Source organism: Stegostoma tigrinum, chromosome 16, assembly GCF_030684315.1.
Source record: "Stegostoma tigrinum isolate sSteTig4 chromosome 16, sSteTig4.hap1, whole genome shotgun sequence".
NCBI classification, from domain to species: domain Eukaryota; kingdom Metazoa; phylum Chordata; class Chondrichthyes; order Orectolobiformes; family Stegostomatidae; genus Stegostoma; species Stegostoma tigrinum.
The window spans coordinates 22,891,323-22,916,873 of record NC_081369.1 but is presented as its reverse complement, the minus strand read 5'-3'; the positions used below and the strand labels follow the sequence as shown (position 1 = coordinate 22,916,873).

The following is a 25,551-nucleotide window of genomic DNA, read 5'->3' as shown; positions in this document are numbered from 1 at the left end:
AGAATAGTGCTAGCACAGTGCCATAGATACATGGTTCATACATTTTACAGTAAGGTGAGCAGCAGAAAATTGAGTGAGGTAACTTGCTAGATATTACAGAGAGAAACCTTCTATGAAGACAAATCTTCAACTGTTGTGCCGATCATGGTGCTTAACTCTTCTGGTAAACTCTATAATTGGGTACCATTGTTTTCTTTTGTATTCATTTCTGACACATTATGTATTGTTATTTACAACCCCTGCATTCCATAACCGCTCTGTTTTTGAACAATTCACACTTCACTTTCTGCTTAATGGAAAAATTGTAAGATATATTAAAAGGTAAATTATTTTGTCAAATTTTTTATGCAAGTAGCATAATCTGATTAATGTGTTTGCACAGTTTCCCGTGGTATATTTTGCACTTTATGCTGTTATCAATGTGTTGGTGGTGAAGGCACATTCCAGTATAGAGCTATAGCAATGCATAAGTCCCATTATCTGATCTTAGGACTAATCTTGCTGCATCTGGCTAGGAGTCTCTGATATTGTTGTTGTTGAATGCAGTGTGAATAAAGACAAGGCTTCTAAAAGATGCTGATGTAAAATGCTCACACACGTGAATGTCAGTTGGAAGTACTAAAACTGCTCTGCGCTTGCTGCTGCTGGTGAATACTTCCTTTCCACTATTCTGTGTGAATTTAGGCAGAATGCATCACTGAAGTTCTGGAATTTTCTGATCTTACGTCCCTGAACAAAGAACAAAACACAGAAGAACTCGTGATAGCTAGGATGTCGCAGAAAAGACTCGCATCACTCAAGCCAGTGCAATAATTAAAAGGCAGTCTGTCACCTGGACGAGCACAAACAGCTCAAAGCTGTCCTGCACAGTTCATGACGTGTCAAATAAGGGGAAGTTACTGCCCTTGCTTTCCTGACAGGCACGTGGAGGTCTTGGTCAATGGCTGATTCCTCTTCCCACGACCAGCAGAGAACACAATGTCATCAAAATCCATCAGCCTGGTCCCACGGTTGCCACCCAGGTCATTGCTGCCTCAGCCTTCCAGTGGAATACTGAACAGTGAAGAAAGAAGGTTAATGACCTTCTTTGCTCAGCCATGATGAGTGACACCATCTTCTCTGCTACCACGCACTCCATTTCTGCTGCTGCACCCACCACCACTCATGCCGTACTCATTATTATATGCAAGTTCTTCCCTTGTTAGCCTTCACAGACCCTAATCCTCATCCCTTCTAAACGTGCATAGTATTTCTGCTGCCTAATGACTCACTTGGGACACCAAAACTTTGCCCCATCAACACTAACAGCTTGTCATCCACTTTCATCTCACTCAACATCTCACTCCAGGGAATTCAGCCCACAATAGGGCAGAAAGAGAAACAATTAGTTGTGGGCTGCCTGAAATTTGACCACTCACTCCCTGAGGGAAGGATCCTGATCCTGACTGCCCAAATGGCAGAGAGATCATACCCACGCGTCTGGATTGGCATCAGACTGCCTTTGACTGACTGTACCAGGACCCACTGTCTGAAGACTCCCTTGTCTTAACGGAGGATGGTTAAAATCATGAAGCACATCCTGGCTTTGTGTGTGCATTTAATGGCAAGGCAAGACAGAAATGAACCTGCCAGCTCTGGCTGGGGACACAAAGGACAGCAAGTTGAATAGGGGTGCTATGAAGATCAAGAAAAGTGTGCTCTAAAACAGTGTGAGCAGCCCTGAGATGCTGAGAGTCTGGTCCAATCGAAGAGCTGGGTGTCTATCCTTGCTCTCCAGTGTCCTTGCAGCAGCATGACAAGGCTTGCTGCTACTGCATTCTGAAAAGGAATTGGAGAGGTATCATGAGGTCGTGACAGCCTGCATGCGTGGCGTGAGAGCACTTTTGAGTGACTGGTGCCGTGAATCATTGTTGTTGGGTGACCAATATGGCAGCCAAGTGGAGCAAGCAGCAAGCTGAAGTTGCCAGGCATCCACTCTAATTTTCATAGACATTTGTTGACATCTAGTTTCCTTGAAGCAAGTGATAGGATAGGAAAATGCATTTTAATGAGGTAGACAACAAGCCTACATCTTTCAGGCCTCTTCAAGATTCTGGCTCAGTCTTGGATGGGAAAAGGGGGAAGAAAGCCAGACAACATGAGGGAGAGATAAGAAGTAAAAGGGAGAGAAGCAGGGTGAAAAGTAGACAGGAAGAAAAGGTAGAACAGAAGAAAGCAGGTAAGAAAAACAGTAGGGAAGGACAGTTATGGACAGACTTCATTTCTGAACTGGATGATTTTTTAGTGTTGGCTTCGCAATTTGTGTGGAAAAGCAATGCTATTTGAGAATGGACTTGTTAGATGACCAATGGTGCAAGCAGAGCATTTAGGTGCAATATTCCTCTTAGAATACATTTAGTGTTGATAAATCTACTCACCACCTTTTCATGGGAGAAGCAGTTAACAGTGAAGAGGGCAACAGGAGGACTCACTCTTCAGGTGACTGTGCGGTGTGTGCACATTCTCCCTGTGTCTGCCGGAGTGTCATCTGAGTGCTTTGGTTTCCTCCCACAGTCCAATTTGTGCAGTTTAAGTGTATTGGCCATATTAAATTGGTGGCACGGTGGCTCAGTGGTTAGCAGTGCAGCCTCACAGGACCAGGGACCCGGGTTCAATTCCAGCCTTGGGTCACTGTCTGTGTGGAGTCTGCACATTCTCCCAGGGTCTGCATGGGTTTCCTCCGGGTCCTCTGGTTTCCTCCCACAGTCCAAAGATGTGCAGACTCGGTGGATGAGCCATGCTAAATTGCCCATAGTGTTCAGGGGGGAGTGGGTTATAGGGGGGATGGGTCTGGGTGGGATTCTTCAAAGGGCGGTGTAGGCTTGTTGGGCCGAATGGCCTGTTTCCACACTGTGAGGAATCTAATCTCATCTAAATTTCCCATAGTGTGCAGGTGAGGTAGATTAGTCATGGGAGATGCAGGGTTACAGGAATAGGATGTTGGTTCAGTGTGAATTTGATGGGCTGAATGGCCTACTTCTACAGGGTATAGATTCTATGATTCTTTATCAACTTATCAGAACTGTTACTATCTTTTGCATTGGTTGTTCCTACCATCAGTTCACAATGTACTCTATTACCTAGCATGCACTGAAGCAACCAATGAGCAATTGCTTACATCCACCATTCACCTTAACATGCTGCGTAACTAGATTGTGTCAATCATCCATGTTATGTTACATAAATTACATGGAAGCTATTAGTAAAAAGAATAGTAAGAATGGGAATTATTTTGGAGATTTTGTGGCAGACAGCCAGCAATACTTGTGGTCTGGTGGGCATTAAATCCCTTATAGTCTGTTGAAATATGGTACCGAAAAAAGCAGTAAAACTGAGTTTCAGATCATGCAGGGAATAATTTAAATATGTCTGCCATTTCTAAATTAAAGACTGCTTTTCTAGGCAAGATGTAATAACTGAACAAAATTACCATTGTTCTATTACGTTTGATTTATTAAATTGTATTTAACATCATAGAAGCAATATACAAAGCACACAGGTAAAATTTCTAGTAACTACAAGTCCTCCTTTTGCCAAATCCTGCATTGTGCCTGGCTCCCACATGTGCCAGTGTTATGGGTTTTTTTTCTGGTCAGGTTATCCAGAGGCCTACTTGAATAACCCACTGAATGATGTCAATTATCACCATGGCAGTTTGACAATTCAGTTTAAGAGAAAAATATGGTATAGAAAGCTAGCATACTATCAGTAAAGGTGACCACCAAGCATTTGGATTGTCATAAAACAAGATCAACAATAGTATGAATGTTCTTAAAAGTCAGTACAGCATTTTTGCATTTCTCAAAATAAAGGTGAACTAAATACTTAAATTTTATCTGCCGCTTTTCTTGCATTTCAATTCTTCTTCTCTGACAAGTAATGTTTCTAAACAACTTGGAGTAGAAAAAATATTTAATATTGAAAATGTAAATGATTAAAAGGCATGCATTGATTGCAGAATGACTCTTGGCAACACCTTGCAGAATGAACAGTCCTTACATTAATATTAAATTTGTTTTGTGTGTACGTAAAATAAATGTAGGAATAAAAACATGGGAGAGCCTGGCTATCTATCACTTACAGAAGACCTATTTGCAGTCCCCACATTGGAGGTAGGGCACTGAATTTTCTAATGATTTGTTCATAAGCAGCAGCTTTTCGTGACCCAGCAGTGAAGAATGGAAAACCTCCTGCTATAAGCTGAATGGAACCCTTTAGTAGGCTCCTTGAAGAACTCATTTTCGCATTACTCAGGCTTCATTATGCTGAATCAATATTCGTTTAGTCACTGGGGTTATTGACATATTTTAAAATAAAAGTATACCCTTCAGCTATTGCACTCATTACAGGTAATTTGTCTTGTCAGGGAGCAGGGAATATTATCCCAGTCTTTCAAGGGCTGACAGCCCATGGAAATACCTCCCCATGGTTACAACTGTAAATAATTTTTTGGTAAAATATTGAAAAATCAATGACTGTTTCCTGCAATCTGTCACAAACAAATCAATCATAATCTACACAGTCAGGGAGTGTGATATAGGGAGGGAAAGGAGCAGATGCAATCTTCCAGTGAAATCTCTCATTTCAAAATCACTTCACATAATGGTGTCATCATTTAAACGCTTAGCAGTCACTGCAACTGTAGCTCATAGCTTTGAATGAGAAAACGATGAGTAGGAGAAAAAACATCACTATTATACAAACAAATATTTAATTTAAATGATTTTTGCATTTGCCAGTTGTATAAGTGAGGCCAACTACCTGTCAACAGTACAGAGCAGTTCTTTTTCCTGCTTAATCAATTATGCATGCCTCACATGAAGCACATGAGCAATTTCACTGTAAATTAACTCCTGAAGGAACTTAACGCCTTTGTTATGCACTGGTTTTAAAGAAGTAAGACCCCTACTAAAGTATTTTTCTTAGGTACTAGAAATACAACTATTTCCATATTATTGCTCACAAAATAAAAAAACTGTGCAGCATGTGTGACATATCAACTTAATTTGATAAGTAAAGAAATGTACTCTATACATGGCTGCATGTATCTATGCATTGTATAATAATCCAGTGCGCTGTGAATAGAACACAGATGACTGTCTTTCACCTCGAGTCACAAGTTTCAATACCCAAAGGAGGAGGATGATGAAGAAGCCTCTTGTCTTCTGCCTCAGGGCAAACGTATTGGACTGCTGACTATTATCCAGCCACCTAAAGTACTAAAGGTTGTGTGTACAGCATGGTACAGAATATTATGATGGATACACTATAGTGCACACAGTCGCCTCTGACATGGATTAAGGGGTTTCACAGCAGAGTTTCTTTCTGCCCATTAGAGATTTTATTTCTTCCAAATCTCCAGTTTTCCTCATTATTTGAAATTCTGAAGTAAAACTGAATGAAAAACTGAATGAAAACAAATACCCAAACAAACTCCAGAGAGTTGTAGTTTCTCCAACCTAATATTACCAAGAATTGGAGACAATCCAGTATATTATTGAGAAACAATAGTGTCACATATTTCCTAGCAGTTTAAAAGAAATAATTTTCACGAAAATATTCATTTACTGTAAATATTCTTTGGATCACAACTGTAACAAGATACATAATTGCTGATTTGCAATAACGATACCGTCAATGTGTGCAAAAAAGGGGGGTGGGGTGGTGGTAAAGGAGAGAGAAGATAACCACAGTAGATTGAAACAATGTAAAATTGCCATGCGTTGCTGATCATAGCATCCCAGGAACATAAACTGCCAACCCATCAACCTTAAAAATGGAAACAAAATCAATCAATTGTTTGTATTTTCTTTCAAACCAACTTAAAAAAAGTTATTTACAATGATAGCATTCAGACATTTACTAAGTGGATACAATGGTCCTAACATGCTACTGTAATGATGGCTACACTATCAGAGTGTATTTTCATTATTGCCGTGGAAATGACAGCAACTGCATACATGCACAGTTAAACATAGAAATCCAGATCTCGCTGTCTGTAATTCTGTACTTCTCATCAGGATATGTTGCTGAACACCACCACCACCACCCTCCCACACAAAATGCATTTAAGTAGAAATCACTGAATTTATGAGAAATTGTCCTTTGGTTTCATACCATAAAACCCCTCAAGAATGCTGCATCTTATTGAATGAGGGATAATTTAACTTTTAATGGCACGCTAAGGCAATAATTACTTTGGAACTGCCTTGTGGTCCCTCAGAAACTAATTTCATGATTGTAGAATGACAAATTTGTTGTTTTTTAAAATATATGCTGCATCAGCTTCTCTTTCAATTCCATGTACTTTCTAATTATTTATTTTACTCTTAAATAAAAACTGAAAACTTAAGTATATTTTATTTCCTGGTTTGCCGCCTGTAAAAATAATTCAATTTTATTGGCTACTTACCCTGCAAGATGGAATCAATGTTGCTGGATGTCTTGAAGTCTCAGTGACTCAGCATCACATTTAAACTAATGTTGGAAAAGGGGAAATTTACACAATTTTCCATCACTGAATCTTTGTGAGCAGTTTTCTTCCGAGTGAGCAATGAGCACTTTCAATTGCTCACTGACTATAAAATCCAGAACATTTAGTTTGGAAATCTTCTATTCTTATTAGTTGCAGCCATTGTGAAATTCATTTCCATTGCTAGGAGGAGACCTTAAAGCTTTCATCAGTGATAGAATGAACAATCTAAGGAGATTCTAGGCCTGTACCAGTATTTCCTCGAATGCAGCAATTCGAGGATGCATGGAGGTCTCAAGGAGGGAGAATATAATGGACAATGGTAGGAAATATTCGCTATAAAAGGTTAGGACAACAGAGTCAGAACAGAGAAAGGTACAGCATGGGAACAGGCCATTATGTCCACAATGTTGTGCCAAACACAACACCATTTTAAACTAATCCCTTCTGCCTGCCCTTGGTCCTTATCCCTCCATTCCTTGCACATTCATGTGCTTATCTACAAGTCTCTTAATCGCCCCTATTGTATTTGCCTCCACCACCACTCCAGCAGTGTGTTCCATACTCCTAGCACTGTCTGTGTAAAAAGCTTGCCCCTCACCTCTCCTTTTAATGTTCCCCCCTCACCTTAAATGCATGTCCCCTATTTTTATACATTACAACTCCGGGAAAAAGATTCCGACTATCAACCTTATCTATGAATCTCATAATTTTATAGACTTCTATTAAGCCTCCCCTCAGCTTCTGCTGCTCCAGAGGAAACTGTCTGGGTTTTTCTAGAGTCATGGTTCATACCCTCTAATCCAGGCAGCATCTTGGTAAACCTCTTTTTCATCCTCTCCAAAGACTCCCCATCCTTCTTACAAGCAACCAGAATTGAATGCAGTACTCTAACTACGGCCAACCCAAAGCCTTATAAAGCTGCAACATAACATCCTAACTCTTGTATTCAGCTCTCTGACCAATAAAGGTAATCATGCCATACACTCTCTTCAGCACTCTATCTACTTGCCTGGCTACTTTCAGGGAACTGTGGACTTGAACCCCAAGATCCCTCTGTACATCATGCTGTTCGGGGTCCTGCCACTAACTGTATATTTTTCCTTAACATTTGATCTCCCAAAGTGCAGCACCTCACACTGACATGGATTAAACTCCATTTGCCATTTCTTCATCCATATCTACAATTGATCTATATCCGACTGTATCCTTTTTTAACCTTCTACGCTATCTATAACTCCACCAATCTTTGTATCATCTGCAAACTTACTAATCCACCTGTCTACATATTCATCCAAGTCATTTAAACATATCATGAACAGAAGAGGATCCAGTACAGATCCCTGCAGAACACCACTAGTCTTGGACCAACAGCCAGAAAAACAACCTACCACCACTACCCTTTGCCTTCTATGGGCAAGCCAATTCGGAATCCATGGGGCCAAGTCAACGTGGATTCCATGCATCTTAATTTTCTAGTGAGCCTATCATGAGGGACCTTGTCGAAAGCCTTACTAAAATCCACATAGACAAGATCCATGGCACTACTCTCATCGACTACCTTCATCACCACCTTGAAAAACATTCAATCAAGTTGGCAGGACACAATCTTCCCTATACAAAGCCATGCTGACTGTCCCTAATTAGGTCATGCTTTTCTACACATGTATAAATCCTATTTGTGAGAATTCTTTCTAATAACGTCTTAACTACCAATACAACACTCAATGTATGGTTTCCTGGATTATCCTCATTTCCCTTCTTGAATAAACAAACAAGTTTAGCTACTTGCCACTCCTCTGGGACTCCTCCAGTGGCCAATAAACATACAAAGATCTTGGTCAAGGCCCCAGAAATCTCCTCTCTTGTCTCTCTCAATAACTTGGGTAGACATCATTATGCCCTGGGGATTTACCAACTTTCATGCTCTTCAGGAGACCCAACACCACTTGGTTCATGATCTCAAAAAATGTTCTACCATACTCGCATGCTTCACACAAATCTCACTATATTCAAATCCTACTCCTGGGTGAATACTGACGCAAAATACTCACTTAGGATTTCACCCATGCCCTCTGTTTCCAAGCACAAGTTCCCTCCTTTATCCTTCTCCCTAGTTATTCTCTTGTCTTTAAATGTACGTACGGAATGCCTTGAGATTCTATTTAACCCTACTTGCTAAGGTCATTTCATGGCCCCTTCTTGCTCTCCTAATTCCCTGCTTTCTTTATATTCCTTATGGGCCCTGTCTGATTTTAGCTTCCTAAATCTTACATATGCTTCTTTTTACCTTTTGACTAAATTTGTAACCTCCATCATCATTCAATGATCCTTATCTTGCCACCCATGTCTTTCCTCCTTCCTAGAAAATGCCGGCCCTGAACTTTCATCAGCAGATCTTTAAACAATTCATTCATGTCAAATGTGGAGTTGTCTGGTAACTGCTCCTTCCAATTAACACTCACTAGCTCCTACGTAATACCAACATAATTTGCCCTACCCCAATTTAGTATCTTGCCCCAAGGTCCTGAATTAGCCTTATTCATGGCTATCATAAAACGTAAGGAGTTGTGATCATTCTTTCCAAAATGCTCTCCCACAGTCTCCCGGCCAAACTCATTAGCCAGCACAAGGTCCTGTATGGCACCTCTTCTAGTTGGACTATCCACATACTGTTTCAAAATCCCTTTTGGATGCACTTAACAAATTACTCCCCATTTAAGCCTCTTGCTCTAAGGGAGGCCCAGGCAATATTGGGAAAATTACAGTAACCCACAATGATAACTCTATTGTGGCTGCATCATTCCATAATCTGCCTTCATATTTGTTCCTCTCAGTGACTGTTGGGGGGCCTATACTCTAATCCTATCAAAATGACTGGACCCATCTCCACCCATATTGCCTCAGTTGAAGTGCTGTTTAGTATGTCCTCTTTGACGGCAGATGTAACAATTCTCCCGGATTGGTAATGCAACTAATCCACCTTTTTTGTATGTTCATCTCTGTCTCATCTAAAACAATGAAACCCTGGAATATTGCCCAGCCAGTTCATCTACAAAAAACTTTACAGAAATTCACAACCAACCTTGGGAAAACCTGCGTGGGGAGCTCATAGCAGGGGAGCATCTAAGTCGCTGGGTTTAAAGTATAACCTTACTGGTTTCTTATTTGTAAATCTACAATAGTGAGTAGGATGGTTCTTCTTTCATTATATGTTTTTATTGAGATTTTTCTCTTGACTAAGCTTTAAAAATATAAAACATAGGTATTAGGTTAGCCTTGGGTAGTGTTTTTAGAACAATAACACTGGGTTATTTTCTGGATCTGTGGATTGTTCAGGTGCAAATGTGGCCTTTAGAGAAGTGATGAGCTCTTCCTGTTGGGTGTGGGTGATTAGGGAGAGTTTCTATGTTACTAATGATTATGTTGCAGGAAGTGGGTTTGGTTGTGAATCTTATTGGATCACACGGATCAGTTGCAGCCACCATTAGAAGCAGTAAGGAATCTACAGAAGCTGGGGGTGTGATAGCTGACAGTTGCAGGAAGGGAGAAAAATCACAGATACAGTCAGGTAGATGAGTTGCCTCCAGGAAAGGTAGGAGGGGTAGGTAGATAGCGCAGGAGTCTCCTGTGGCCATTCCCATCTCAATCAAATATGCTGTTTTGGAAAATGTAGGGGGCATTGCAATCTCAGGGGACTGTACCACTGATAGCCAGGTTTCTGGTACCAAGACTGGCTCTACTGTAATGAGACACAGGTCAGGTTACGAGTGATCAATTGTGATAGGGGACTCTCTCGTCAGAGGCACAGACAGATGTTCCTGCGGCTGACAACGAGACATCATAATGGTGTATTGCCTCCCTGGTGCTAGGATCAAGAATATCTCGCAGAGGGCGCAGAATGTTCTCAAAGGGGAGGTGGGGAGAGCAAGAGATCATCGTACGCATTGGAACTAACGAAACAGGAAGAGAAAAGAACAAGATTCTGAGGACAGAATATAGAAAGTTAGGCAGGAATTTAAGAAGTATTTCCTCAAGGGTAGTAATATCTGCATTACTTATAATGCCATGTGCTCGTGAGGGTAGGAATAGGAGGATACAGCAGATGAACGAGTGGCTTAGGAGCATGTAGCATGTGCAGGGGAGAAAGATCCATATTTTCGGATCACTGGAATGTCTTCTGGGTTCGAAGTGACCCATATAAGAAGGACAGATTACTTCTGAATTGGAAAGAGGCTAATATACTGGTGACAAGATTTGCTAGAACTGCTCAGGAGCATTTAAACTCGTGAAGGGGGGGGGGGGGGGGGGAGACCTGTCTGAAACTGGTGTAGTTGGGAAAAGGAGCGACTGAAACAGTCAAGGCAGGCAGGAATAAAGCAGAGAATGAGGTAGGACTGATAAATTAAACCAAATTTATTTCAGTGCAAGAGGCCTAATAGGTGGGGCATATGAACTTAGAGCATGGTTGGGAACATGGAACTGGGATATCACAGCAATTAGAGATGTGATACAGGGATGGACAGGACTGGTGGCTTAATGTTGTGTGTGTGCGCGAGAGAGAGAGAGAGAGAGAGAGAGAGAGGAGGAAGGAGAGTGGCGCTTTTGATTAGAAGTAACCTTTTGACCATACTTAGGGAGGATATTACTGGGAATACATCCAGGGAGGCTATTTGGGTGAAACTGAGAAACAAGAAAGGGATGATCACTGGCATTGTACTATAGACACCCCCCCAATAGTCAGGAGGAGATTGAGAAACAAATTTGTAAAAGATCTCAGTTATTTATAAGAATAAGAGATGGTTATGACAGGGCATTTTTTTGAAATTTCCCAACACAGATTAACACAATGGCAGTCCGAAGGGCTTGAATGGAGAGGAATTTGTTAAGTATGTGCAAACAAATTTTCTGATTCAATATGTGGATGCATATACTAGAAAAGGTGCAAAACGTGACCCGCTTACGGAAAATAAAGCAGGGCAGGTGACTGAGGTGTCAGTCAGGAGTACTTTGGGGGCCAGTGGCCATAATTCTGTTAGTTTTAAAATAGTGATGGAAAAGGTTGGACTGAATCTAAAAGTTAAAGTTCTAAATTGGAGGAAGACCAATCTTGAAGGTATTCGGCAAGAACTTTCAAGCATTGATTGGGGGTGGATGTTCACAGGTAAAGGGACAGCTGGAAAATGGGAAGCCTTCAAAAATGAGATCATGGAAGTCCAGAGATGGTACGTTCCTATTGGGGTAAAGGGCAAGGCTATATTGTGGAGCGAAACATACTATAAATATTTAGCAGCTTAATAAGCAACTTTGATGTAATAATTAGCTCACTTTAATTCAAATTCTTCAAGTGAACAGATAAAGTACAGCTGTACGGTTGGTACAAATGACTTGGGTCAGAATGGGATGAGATCCCGAAAATAGATTTCAGGGAGCTCGGTCGGAAATTGAAAGGCAGGACATATAAGGCAGTAGTCTCAGCATTACTTCCAGTGCCACCTATCAAGTGAGCATCTAAATAGGAGTTTCAAGTGACTGAAGACATGCTTGAAAACAGATGTGGGAGAGTGGACATCAAAATTCCAGGATACTAAGATCACTTCTGGGGAAGGTAGGACACAGACCTGGATTTGAACATCACTGGGACAAAGATCCTTGCACAGAGATTTCCCAATGCTGTCAGAAAGGGTTTAAACTAGATTGGGGGGGGTGGCGGGGGAGGTGGGTAGGTGTTGTGGAAACCAGAGAGCAAATAAACAGCAGAGAAACAGAGGCAGAAATTTAGCAAGTAACTCTGCAGGACTGAGGAAGTATTAGTTAGAAAACATACAGCACACGATTTGGCAGTATTAGAGTGGATATATGTAAATACAAGGAGCATAGCAAATAAACCAATGAGCTGAGGGCACAGATAGGCAGCATGTTATTGCTTATAACAGAAACAACGCCCCTGGATATAGACTTTTCAGGCAGGCCAGAAAAGTAGATAAAAAGGTAGGGACATAACAACATTGGTTAAAGAACAATTTACAGCGTGAGGAGAGACGATTTACTAAATGAAGTACCAATGTAGTCATATGGGTTAAGCTCTGGAAGTAAAAAATGCAGCAGCCAAAAAAAAGTACAATGAAAGTACTGGCTGGTAAAATTAAGGAAAATTCAAACAAGTTTTATTGGTACATTAACAGCAAAAGGATAACTAAGAAAGTGTTAAGCCTTACCTGAGATGTGCATCATTTGTTGCCATCTCCAACTGCCCTTGAGAAAATGGTGAAGAGCTACTTTATTGAACCATTTCAGTGGCACCCACAATGCTATTGGTGAGGGAGTTCCACAATTTTGACTCAGCAACAGTGGGGGAACTGTGACACAGCTTCAATTCAGGATAAAGAGGGCTTGGAGGTGAAATTGACAGTGTTCCCATGTATCTACTAACCTTGTCCTTCTACATAGCAGTGTCATTAGATCGTGCTATCTAAGGACCCTTAGTTAATTTTTGCAGTATCTCTTGTGGATGGTACATACTGCTCCTACAATGCATCAGAAGCACAGGAGTGAATGTTTGTCGATGTGGTGTCTATCAAATGGGTTGCTTTGTTCTGGATGTCATCATGAATCTGGAGTGTTGTTAGACCTGTAATCAACCAAGCAAGTGAGCCACATTCCAAAAAACTCTTGACTTGCTCCCTGGAGATGGTGGGCAAGCTCTGGGGAAGTCAGGAGATGGGCACTCTAATGATTGCTTTATCATCTCAGTCTTCACAAAGGAAAGGGATTATGCAGACTTCTTAAATAAAGAGGGGCATGAAATGTTGAATAAAATAAGCATGATGATGATGAGGGGGATACTAGCTTTCCTGAAAATGGATAAATCATCAAGATGAGATGAATCATATGAATTAATTATTACAGTAGTCCAGGGAGTGAATAGTAAATGTTCTGAAGATCATATTAAAATCCTCACTAGATTTGCTGTTTGAGATATATACAAATGATTTGGACTCAAATATGTAGCATTGGTAATGCAGCTGATAGTGAAGAGGATGGTTGTTAATTGCAAGATGATATCAAAGGTTTGGTTGAGTATGCAGAAAATGGCAAATGGAATTCAATCTAGTAATAAAAAAAGTGTGGGGTTATCGTTTGGAGACAGCAAACAAAGCATGAGAATCAATAAGAAATGAGAATGTATAAGAGGAGTACAGACAGTGAAAGACCTTGGAGAACACATTAACAGATCATTGGAAGTGACAAGATAGGTAAATAAGGTGGCAAAAAAAGGCATATGGGATGTTTTCCGTCACTGAGCAACATACTGAACAAAGAATCAAGGATGTATTACTGGATGTACACAAGATACTGATTAGGCCATGCCAGAAGGGTACAGTTCTGGGTCACCGGTTTCCAGGAAGGTCATAATTGCTCAACAGCAAGAGTACAGAAATTTTTAAAAGAATGTTGCCAGGGCTTGAAAACTGCAGTTATGAAGACAGATTTGATGTGTTACAGTTATTTTCTTTAAATCAGAGGAGGCCTAGGAGTGACTTGGTCAAGATGATCAAAACAAGGAGAGGCTTGGATAGAAAGGACAGAAAAACGGTTTCCCTAATCGAAAAGTCAATTACTAAGGCGCATAGCTTTAAGCTGATTAGTAAAGGACTAGAGAGGTCATTAGGAAAAACCGTTTTCACCCAGAGGGTGGTGGGTATCTGGAAACTGATGTCCAATTTAGTGGTTGAGGCAGAAATCCTCAAATCATTTAAGTGGAAACAGAAACTACACTAGAAGCAGTGTAACATGCAAAGCTATGGATCAAGTGCTGGAAAGTGAAAACATTTCGTTTTTATTTAGCTGATATAGGCATATGAACTGAATGGCCTTATACAATGCTATAATGCTTCCATTGTTCTATGGTTCTCTGTGCATCTCACATTTGAGAATTTTGCAAATCTATCTGTAATCAGAAAATAGGTTTACAACAGCAAGTTTTACTTTCACTTTTTAGACTATTCTACATATTTATAAACTTTGCATTAAAGTCAATGATCATCTCTTAAAATCCAAACGTTTTCCAAAAGCTAACACATCATAATGGCACTTTTCCAATACCTACTTTTCTTTCTTATATAAGCAATAAAAACTTGAGTATAATCTCATTAGTCAATCTAGTCAGAAAAGTACTTTGTTTAATTAAAAAAAATCATTAGGAGGAGACTTGTATTCAGCCTGTAAAATATTCTAAAGGCAAAGTTTCTGTGCTTTTTATATACTGTGCCAATTATTAATTGGTGTCTTGCTTTCCATGTACAAAATTTAATTTTTACAATAATGGCCAGACTCATTCAGTTGTTGAAACAGGATAAATTTTCTTTTAAGAATTCATCAAAAACAAACAATGTCAGTAGGACTACAGGTGAGGTTATTGCATAGCAAAACAACAAATTTGTAACAGATGTTAGGTGTAATATACTGACTACTTATAATGTGCATATATATGTTACAAAGTATAACAAAAAAAGCATAATTGAAAATAAAATTATGTTTAATGACAGGACACAATTAGAATGGAGTAGACAAAAACAGTGCCAAAGAAAATATTGATGCTTACCTGGATAATTTAGCTTGCCAGCTGCACGAAGGGGTATGGAAGTTGATCTAATTAAAACAAGCTATCTAGATAGGTATTATTATATAATTGATGACACAGCTTTTCCAATTCTGGTATCATGCTATTATGTTACATTATTGACAAAAATATATGAAGCATCTTTAGTCAATCATGCATGATTTCTATTACTTATAAAATTAAACATATTCACAGCTTTTAAATGTTTACATGAAAATAAAAAAAATTACAGCACAATATTAGTTCTGAGGTAAATTGTTTTCTGTAGTCAAAGGCAGGTCAACCAATGCAAATATTTTCCTCCATGACAATTTCTTTTCAATTGTTTCGATAAGCTTTACAAGGTAAACCTCCACACAAGCTCCAGGGACATGATCTATCCATTAACTTCAAGCATAACTTTGGGTGCAATATACCTGAAATCTGGTGCGTGTATCTAATCAGTCAGTGTTTGGACACATCTTAAGGAATACAAATTTTTCATTTGCTTTTGGACACATCAAATGAAAGATGTTAATACCAGTTATATGACACCCAATCCCATACTTCAAGAGTAGCACAGTTAAATGGCAGAAATAAATTTCTCCATCTGCCGCATCATTCCTTGACCCTAAATTTTCATCTGATTAATCTGAGCTGCACTTGGTTCTTGAGGCAATATTCCAGTGTCTGACCCATTCTTGCATTAATCACAAAATAATGACCATGTGAACATTTTATAAAATTCTGAACGGGGTAAGGTGCTAAATAATTTTTAACTTTTTTTCCATGTGAGTGATATTCACTGTTCAATTCAAGCATACTGCAATATTAAATTCTTAACAGTTACATGTAGTAAAGATGTTTTCAGGAGGAGAGCAGGTAGGAAGAGAGAAAGTAATGCAGAGATGCAAAACTTATCAACTGCATACAATATTTCAAACCTGGTGCACTTCATGAACTGCATGCTGTTTAGCATTATTTAAATTTGTCATACAGAATTTCTATATTTATATGATAGTTAACAACAAAACCACAGCGAATATCAAAAACCAGTAGAAATATGACAATGGGACTGAACACAGAAGTGCACAAAACTTTATCATTAATAAAGCCTTTATTTCAAGTCATTTCCTCCTAGAGTCGCAAGAGTTTTGGTGTTGCAATGTGTACTGTGAAAGAAAATTTAAAATAACCGAAACAAAGTTAAAAAAATTACTTTTGAATCAGAAACGCAAATGATCCCACAACAACTGTATCCAATAAAGTCAATGAATCATAAGCAAACTAAGGCATTTTGAATTACTGAGTTAGTAGTTGAGCATTTTACTAGGAGAGGGAAAGCAATTTCTGTCACATTCATATTTCTTTGGAAGGTGAGTTTATTGAGGGTCATGTATAAACATTGTGAAACACAATTTTTTTTAAACTTTGCTAAAGTATACAGATATCTAATTATTCTTCACCTATTAATGTACGGACACAAGTACACTAATTAAATTTTGATATCTGAACTATTATTCAATTTTTAAACATTATTACAATAGCAGTTCTTTTCTTGAAAAGAAGTTGAAGAACATTCCTATCTTCGTAACTCCAACAGAAAGGCAATGTATACACCTAATAACAATAGTCATGAATACCTGGTAGGCATTCTAGGCCAGGTGGCATTATTACAATCATAGTCACTTAAATAAATGTAAAATACACAAACAATACAACTTTGCTATTCTTTCTGCATAAAATGTAGACAGGTAAGAAAACTTATACTGATAATATTGATGTATATTAGTTAAAATTAAATCCTTATAACTCCAAGTGCCTATTAAACTAAACATTTATGAAAATTCTCACTGAAATGATTTGTAATAACTAAAGTAACTCACTGTATACTCTATTAACTGGACTAGTTTTCAATGTCCAGATTAGTGCACTTAATAGGTGCAATTTCACAAGATCTGTTTGCTCTGAAATCCAAGAAAGGGCGTACATCTTCAAAAAAGTGCTTGCAATGTTGAAGAACTATGGTACTAATGCCTTTAATTTCCAACAGTATACAATCCAACTTAAGTTAAAAGATACATCTTTTTAAAAACCCATTTCAATGAAACATTTGACAGAATCCATTTCCATTTTAACTCAAAGTGGGTTGATGGTAAACTTAATCAGAGATCATAAAAATTGCAGATGCTAGAGTCAGAGTTAACACAGTGTGGAGATTTCTGAAGAAGGGTCCTAACCTGAAACATCAACTTTCTGCTCCTCTGATGCTGCATGGCCTGCTGCGTTCCTCCAGCTCCACAATGTGTTATCTCCGTTAGTAAATTTAATCAAGGTTCATAAAGCATTCATATAGATAAATTGATCTTTAAAATAATTAATGCAAATAAGATAAAAAGGCATACATTTAGATTTAATTAAGCACAAATATAACACATTAGAAATGTTTCTTCATTCATTCAGAATAATAAACCAGGTAGGTAATAGCAACAAAAAATGTGGAGCACTCAAAATGAAATGCGTGTTGTGCTGGTTCAGCCAAGAAGACCTGCATAGTAGGTGATTGAGCTTTTTCTCATTTGTAAGTTTTGCCTAATTTCCTTAAATATGAAATGATGGTTGGTTCATAATAGATACAGAACAGTATGGTATTTGATGACATCATATATCTAAGATCCAAATCCAAAAGCTTATTATGATCACCCTTTAACCCTGATGTGATTTTCGCGAATCTGCACTGTTTCTAAAGTCAACATATCTTTCCTGTAGTTTAATGCACATATCTAAACGCAGTTCGCTGGGTGGGGTTTGACAAAAGCTTTGTATTCGTGACCCATAACTTCACTATTTTTACTCATATTCCAATCCACTCAGATAAAGGCCAACATTTCCTGAAATTTGTTGATTGTCTTTTACTTGTGCCTATACATAAGCTTGTTAGTAATTTGGATCCGTGGACTGCCAATTTCCTTTTCTCTTCTACAGCTGCCCATCTCTCACCATTAAGAAAATATTCTGTTCATTTTTTTCAGATCCAAAGGGCTAAATCTCATCCTTCCAAATCTTTATTATCAAATTCCATCCTTCATAACTTTTGTACTCATTTAGTCATCTATATTTTAAATTACGCAAGAAATAAAATAGAATGAGCATAAGGCGAAAAGCAAGAGCAATGTAACGAAAAACAGCAGAATTCAAGTCCACCAAAATTATGTCAACTCTTTGTAATTCACTGAGTACCGAGTTCAGGTGTTGTCACCTTGACACGAGGGCAGGATTTTTTTCATTGAGTCATACAGTGCAGAATCAGGCCATTCAGCCTATCATGTCTGTGCTGACCCACAAAGACCAAATTATACTAATCCCATTTACTTGCACTTTGTCCTTAGCCTACTATGCCTTTGGTATTTTAAGTTCTCATCTAGATGCTTCTTAAATGTTGCAGGAGTACCTGCCTCCATCACCCTCTCAGGCAGCATGTTCCATCTTTCTACCATCTTCTGAGTGAGAAATCTTTTCCTCAGATCCACTCTAAACCACTTACTCCTCACCTTAAACTCATGCCCTCTGGTCTTAGTCACTTCTTCCATAGGGAAATGATTCTCATGATCCACCTCTGCCTCATAATTTTGGATACTTCAATCAGATTCCCACTTCAGACTCCTCTGCTTCACTATCTCCTCATTACTGAGATTCTCCATCTCAAGGAATATCCTAATGATTTCCTCTGCACCTTCTCCAATGCAATCACCATCCTCCAATAGTGTAGTCAGCAGAACTACACACATCATTCTGTGGCCTAACTAATGTTTCCTACAGTTCCAACAAGGCTTCACTGCTCCTAAGCTCTCTGCCTTGGCTAATGAAGGCAAACATTCCACGTGCCTTCTTCTCAATCCAATATGCTAACACCTACAGAGATCTATGAACTTGGACATCAAGAGCTCTATGTTCCCGAGTCTTCCCTAGGGGCCTACCATTCATTGTGTAAATCCTTCCCACATTAGACCTCCCAAAAATGCATTACCTCACACTTTTCATTTAATGAAGTTTCCTGTCTGCTACCCAAACAGTCAGCGGAAATGTATCCCTGTTGTTTGCAATAAGTTCACAGCCACTTAACATTCTACAGAACATCAACTGGCTGGAGACAGACTACTACTCACCACTTTTGTGGAGGTTCTAATTCAGGGAACTCTTGGCCAATCTAATTGATTCGCAGTTCTGTGGTCCCAGCAGCAACAGTCAACAAGACTGACTGTACAAACAGTCCCCGGATTCTAAGTCCAGGACCAGTAAGCAGGGAGGTGAAACCACCATCGCACCCCCTAATCTGTATGAAAGAGACCAGAGGCTGGTTCGCTTGTGCCCTGAAACCTCTCCAAGCAGTCACAAAATAAAGCAGGAGTAGAAAGCAACCCTTATTTGGACAATAATTGGCTGCTTAAGGCTCTCAAATGAGAGGAGGGCAGGCAGGCCATTGTACACTTCCTCGGTCCCACTCCAGATTGCAGATAAGAGAGTGATAGGAAGGTCACCTAGGAATTATATGGATCCTTAACCCTGAAAACACACTTGTGAAGTCCATAAAATTCTGTCCCAAAAATCATGTTGGTGCTAGAGAGGTTCAGGAATTGCAAGATTGATTGGAAGTGTAGAAAGAACGGAAATACCAACAAACTTTAAAATAAGAAGGCTATATAAAGGTTCTAGTTAAAAAGGAAGACTGTGTGAAAATACATACAACATTAAATAGTATAAAAGTTGGTGCAAAAGGACATTACTGAAAATAAACAGATCAGACCTAAGCCCTGAAGTCTTACAACATCCTGTTATGAATGGTGGTTAACAACTAACTCACCGCAGCAGGAGCTGCACAGACATCTCTATCCTCAACAATAGAGAAGCTCAGTATCAGTGCAGAAAACAAGACATTTGGAACAACCTGCAACCAGAAGTACCAAGTGGATGATCCGGGTTCGATTCCAGTCTTGAGGGCCTGTCTGTGTGGAGTTTGCACATTCTCCGAGTTTGCAGGGGTTTCCTCTGGGTGCTCCGGTTTCCTCCCACAGTCTAAAGATGTGCAGGCCAGGTGGATTGGCCATGCTAGATTACCCATAGTGTTCAGGAATATGTAGATTAGGTGGTTTATAGGGGGGTGCTCTGAGGATCAGTGTGGACTTGTTGGGTCGGAGGGCCTGTTTCCACGCTGTAGGGATTCTGTTCTATTCAAACATGGGCAAGTGAGTTGAATGCCAGAGGTGAAGTGACCGTGACTCCCCTTGACATCAAGGCCACATTTGACAGTGTGTGGCATCAAGGTTCCTTAGCAAAACTGGAATTCATGAGAATTAGGAATAAAACTCTCTACTGGTTGCAGTTATACCTGGCATATAGGAAGATGGTTGTGGTTGTCGATGGTCAGTCAGTTCAGCTCCAGGACATCTCTGAAGGAGATCCTTAGCCCAAACCATCATCAGCTGCTCACCAACACCCTTTGTTCCATCACAAGCTCAGACATGGGGACATTCACTAATACCATCACAATCTTTATCACTATTCCTGACTCCTCAGCTAGTGAAGCAGTCCATATCCAAACGCAGTAATACTTGGACAAGCTCTGGGCTTGGGCTGAAAAGTGGGAAGTAATACTTGCATCACAGAAATGTCAGGAAATTACCATTTTAACAACATCCCTTGATATTCAATGGCATTATCATCACTGAATCCCATGCTATCAATATCCTGGGGCTACAACTGAGCAGAAATTGATCTGGAATAGCTACATAAATACAGTGGTTGTGATAGCATGTCGAAGGTTAAGACTACTGCAGTGAGTAACCAGACTCCCAAAGCCTGTCCAATATCTAATAAGGTCAAGTGAGGAGTGTGATGGAATAGACCCCTGCTGTCTGGTTTAACACAGCTCCATCTACACACAAGCTTGACACCATCCAGAACAAAAAGGCCCATTTGATTGGCGCCACAACCACTCACTTCATCATCGAAATTCAGTAGCAGCAGTGTGTACCATCTACAAGATGCACTCCAAAAACTCACCAAAGATCCTTAAGCAGCGCCTTCCAAACCCACAACCCCTACCGCTTACAAAGACAAGGGGAGCAGATACATGGGAACCACCACCAGCTGCATGATCTCCAGACACCCACCATTCTGATTTGGAAATAAATTGTTGTGCCTCCAGTGTTGTTGGGTCAAAATCCTGAATTCCCTCTCTAAACAGCATTGGGGGTATATCTACAGCACAGGAAATGCAGTATTTTAAGAAAGCCACTGTCTCAAGGGCAACTACGCACAGGCAATAAATACTAGTCCAGCACCACCCAAGAGTGAATACAAATATTAATTAAATTCAGAAAATTTGAAGAGTGAAAACATTTGGAATATTGTGACAGATAAAGTAATAAAGATAAAAGGCAGTGTACAATTATTATAAATATACTGAGCAGATTAACACGAGAGGAGTGAGATAATGATGAAATGTCCTTTCTTTCATCTCTAACTTTTCCAAAGTTCTTAAAGCTAATTACACTGTTTCTCATATTCCTAAATTAGGGAAATGTTAATTAGCATCAAAATTGAAACTTCCATATAATGGAATGTAAATGTTCTAAAAAAATCATGTTTTCACCAACATACACAAATTTACCAATGATTATAAACCAGATTTTTTTGAAAAACCAACAAAATAGTAAAAAGGGTTAGCATGCTACAAAACAAATCATCTATGGATTCTAAATAAAGTCAAACAGGCGTACTTATGTAAAGTGTATCAGTTCACTTCTATCTTCAGTTTCTTCACACAGTTATAAAATACACCAAGTCTGGCATTCGGCTTTGTAATGATATGTTGTAAATTATACATATTGATGCACATTCTTCTAAGAAAGAAATGTCATATTCTGACAATCTGTTTATGCTTTCATTGCAACCTGGTATATACATAAACACAAATTATTGTTTTGAGATTTTTGCGATCCTTGAAAAACAGCATTATAAATCAGGAAAGAAATGTTTGTGCTTTATTGTACTTTGTACCGTATATTGTACTTGGAAAGGTTTGTGAAGAAGTTTAACTTTTACTACATTAGATTTTCTGGCCACTGTTATTCAAGTCTAATAGATATATTGTAATGGTAGCTACAAAAATCACCCATAACTTTATGGTAACATTCATTCTAAAGCTGTAACTTGAAAATTTAAATAATGTTTTTAATTTTTCTTTTATATCTTAAAATATGAAGATTCTGTAGTATTGAATAGTCAAGCAGTGCTATTCAAAATCTATGAAACTGAACAGAACTTTATCCACACAAGAATTAATAAACTGAAGGCATATTCACACTGTCCTTCTAGCACAAGAATAAAGCTGCATGAATAAAATATGAAGTAATTTACAGGCTTTCATTACCTAGAATAAACTAACTAAAATGACCAACTGGGAATGAACAGAATATAAATAAATTTCAAAGGAATTTAAATAATAATCAAAAATGTTACAGTAAACATTGGATATTCATAGCACTTATGAACCCCCAAGTTTTAAAAAGAAGTACATATATTTCATTGGAAGCACTTAGAATTTTTTTAATCTTATAAATTTGCGAAAGTAGACAAATAGGTTTCAATGGACAGCCTTACCTCCTCTTCTGTGATAAAATCAACTTTTGTAGAGACATCTTCAAAATACTTTCAGTCTGCCTAAAAGGATAAAAAAAATTCAAACAAACATGTCTATAACACATTTTTGAGAAACTGTTTTAACAATTCTAGTCGTTCATTTTATGATTTTTTTAAAAAACATAGTCTAGGTTAAAAGTTTTCCACTCACCTGTATGTCTTCTCAAAAGTCTTATCATTATCCAAAACATTTTGGTGCACTAAAGCTGGATGTGTGAGGTATTAGATTACTTTAGTTAACAATTTTTAACGATACAGCTTCTCATCTTTATGTGCAAGACTGTTGTACCCAGCTGAGATCTGATGAAGCTCAAGCAGTGGCAGGCCAAAGTGACAGACAGGTACAACTATCATTTCAACCATTATTTTTCCTAATCAGTCTGTTCAGATCTACATTTTTTTTTGAGAGGCAAATATTCCACGACCTGTGGTCAGTTAATTGCTACACCTACTATCCCAGAGATGCCTTGTGTGTCTTTGTTAAAGAATTCCTAGTTCTAAAATTTTAAAATGTAAATGTAATTTACACAATTATGTGTAAACAGTTGGGAATAGTAGGAATCAGTAAATATTTCCATACATCCAAGTATTTTGTTTGAGGGATTTTGAAAGATAACTGGTACGCAGCTATATACAAAGCATAATCACAAAAAAAGGGAAATTTACATTTCTAACTAGAAATTGATTTGTTACAATGATATTTACTTTTCATTATAACTTTCTGAAGTAAGTACTAAGCTATACAAAATTGACTCAAATATCTGAAGCATTTTCTATTATTTCAAATAATAATTTCTTCTCCCTGTATCAATTTGAAAGTGAAAGATGTGTCAAAACGAATAAAATTTCACGACAAGGGACACTGTCTAGATATTGCACTTGATGGCTTATCTGCATAACAATGCCACTTCCAGCCTGATAAGAAACTGATTGTACTTCTACAATAATTAATGACTCATTAATTAATTAATGGCTCATTACGTAGATTGTGACTTTCAGAATGTATGAAATAACATCAATTTGGTTCAGTAATTCCACAGACTTACATAAAAAGAGAAATAAATTAAATGCCCCAATAATCAAGACTGCATCACAAAATAGATAATGTTTGGTACATGATTGTTGATCATAATTTTATTTATGCTTTTATTACTGTTGCATACCCATAATTACTAGGTAGAACCAGTGTGATAACTATGCTACAATCATTAATAAGTTATTACAGAATACTGGTAAAACAAACATTTGGTTCAGGACAGTTATAACATTAAGAAGTGTGTATAGGTATGTTACTACCCACCTCTATGATCAACGGCAAAATAGTGATCCATATTTATAATTAATAGACGATATCATGAAAATTGTATTTGATTACCACGTGTTTAGAAGATTACTTCATAGCGATAATATTTTATTCCTACAATTATAGCTTCGCCAAAATAGAAATTATATAATTTAGTATGTTTGCTTTTGACTATGTGTTCAATTGTTATGTTGACAAAACAAATGCAACAAAAGGAATCAAAGCGGTATTATGTTTTTGGTTTAAAATGAAAAGCTTGTTCATTCATTCCATTCAATAAATATTTTCTAATATGAAAACAACAATCAACATTCAATTAATCAAGCAGAATTACTTTTGGTAAACAGATTTTCGGAAAATACGCTGTCAGTCGATCTGATCGCCGACCAGGGCTCCTCTGATCTGCGCTTTGTTTTACGAGGGCTACACAAACTACGCTTTTCAGCATTTAAGAACTAACACCGCATCTTCTGTATCTTTGGTGGACGTCAATTTTGTTTTAAACCCAAAAGAAAAGTGTTGACGCCTTTCAAACAAACTGTCGAATTTCGGATCACGAATTCCACATCAAGGTGTAAGTTTCTTCTGACGCTGGGCCCCTTGAGCTGGTGAAAGGAGCACCAGAATCCCAGCTCCTGAGCATTCGCTTACCTAGTGTACGGCACTCCTTACAGAGATAACTGCCGTGGCAAGTAAACTCACACCTTATTTCCTAGGTTGAACATAACTGCTGGCTCTCCTGTTATCGAGAACACCGTGAATGTTTACATACCTATCTGAACAAAACTTCAAATGTCCCACTGAGCGCATTTACGGCACGTAACCTTCTTTATTTTTGTTTTAAAACATGCACATCATTTATAAACACGATTCGATAATTAATTCCATCGGTTTCGACTCCTTTGTACGCCTGTGCATTTCCCAATCTGAAGCAAACGGTTAGTTGCAAACAGGCACGAAGGGGAAAAAGAAAAATTAACAACTAGAAGTGATGGTTTTAAATTCGTCGGGACTGAAAATAAATGCAGCAAGTGACTCACCGCTCTGGTCCGGTGCTGGATGTCTGCTTTAAAGATGGTAACTAGTTCTGGAGTTCATCTTGTTCCACCGCGGCGAAGGAGAGCAGAGATAAAGACCCACTCCTCCGCCTGCTTCGCCGCCGCCGAGGTCAACACCAGCGTCTCCAAGGGTGACGGGACGGTGCACAACCCCGCACCGTGCTTCCGGTCGCCCGGCCCGCTGCCTTGACAACCGATACGCCAGAAGCGGATGTGATGTCAACACGGGGGTGGGAGGAAAGACAACACGCCTCTCCGGCGACTGGCTGAAAGGCGATGCCAATCAGCGACACTACGAACCAATCAATGGGAATAATCAGGTCATGCGCTACCTCCGCCCTCCATGGCTCCAGCCACATCGCGTTGCACTTTGGGG

General features: G+C 38.8%; 1 long non-coding RNA gene across 4 annotated transcripts in view; it reads right to left on the bottom strand.

Annotated features, from left to right (window-relative positions):
- LOC132210636 (uncharacterized) overlaps positions 1 to 25,331 on the bottom strand; it is a 305,286-nt gene extending 279,955 nt beyond the window's left edge. For all 4 annotated transcript variants that reach the window (XR_009446784.1, XR_009446786.1, XR_009446785.1 and 1 more), the window contains exons 1-2: positions 25,158 to 25,331; positions 22,776 to 22,835 (exon numbers count right to left, since the gene is read on the bottom strand). This is a non-coding gene — a long non-coding RNA (uncharacterized LOC132210636). The remainder of the gene's footprint in view (positions 1 to 22,775; positions 22,836 to 25,157) is intronic.
- Between the last annotated feature and the right edge of the window lie 220 nt (positions 25,332 to 25,551).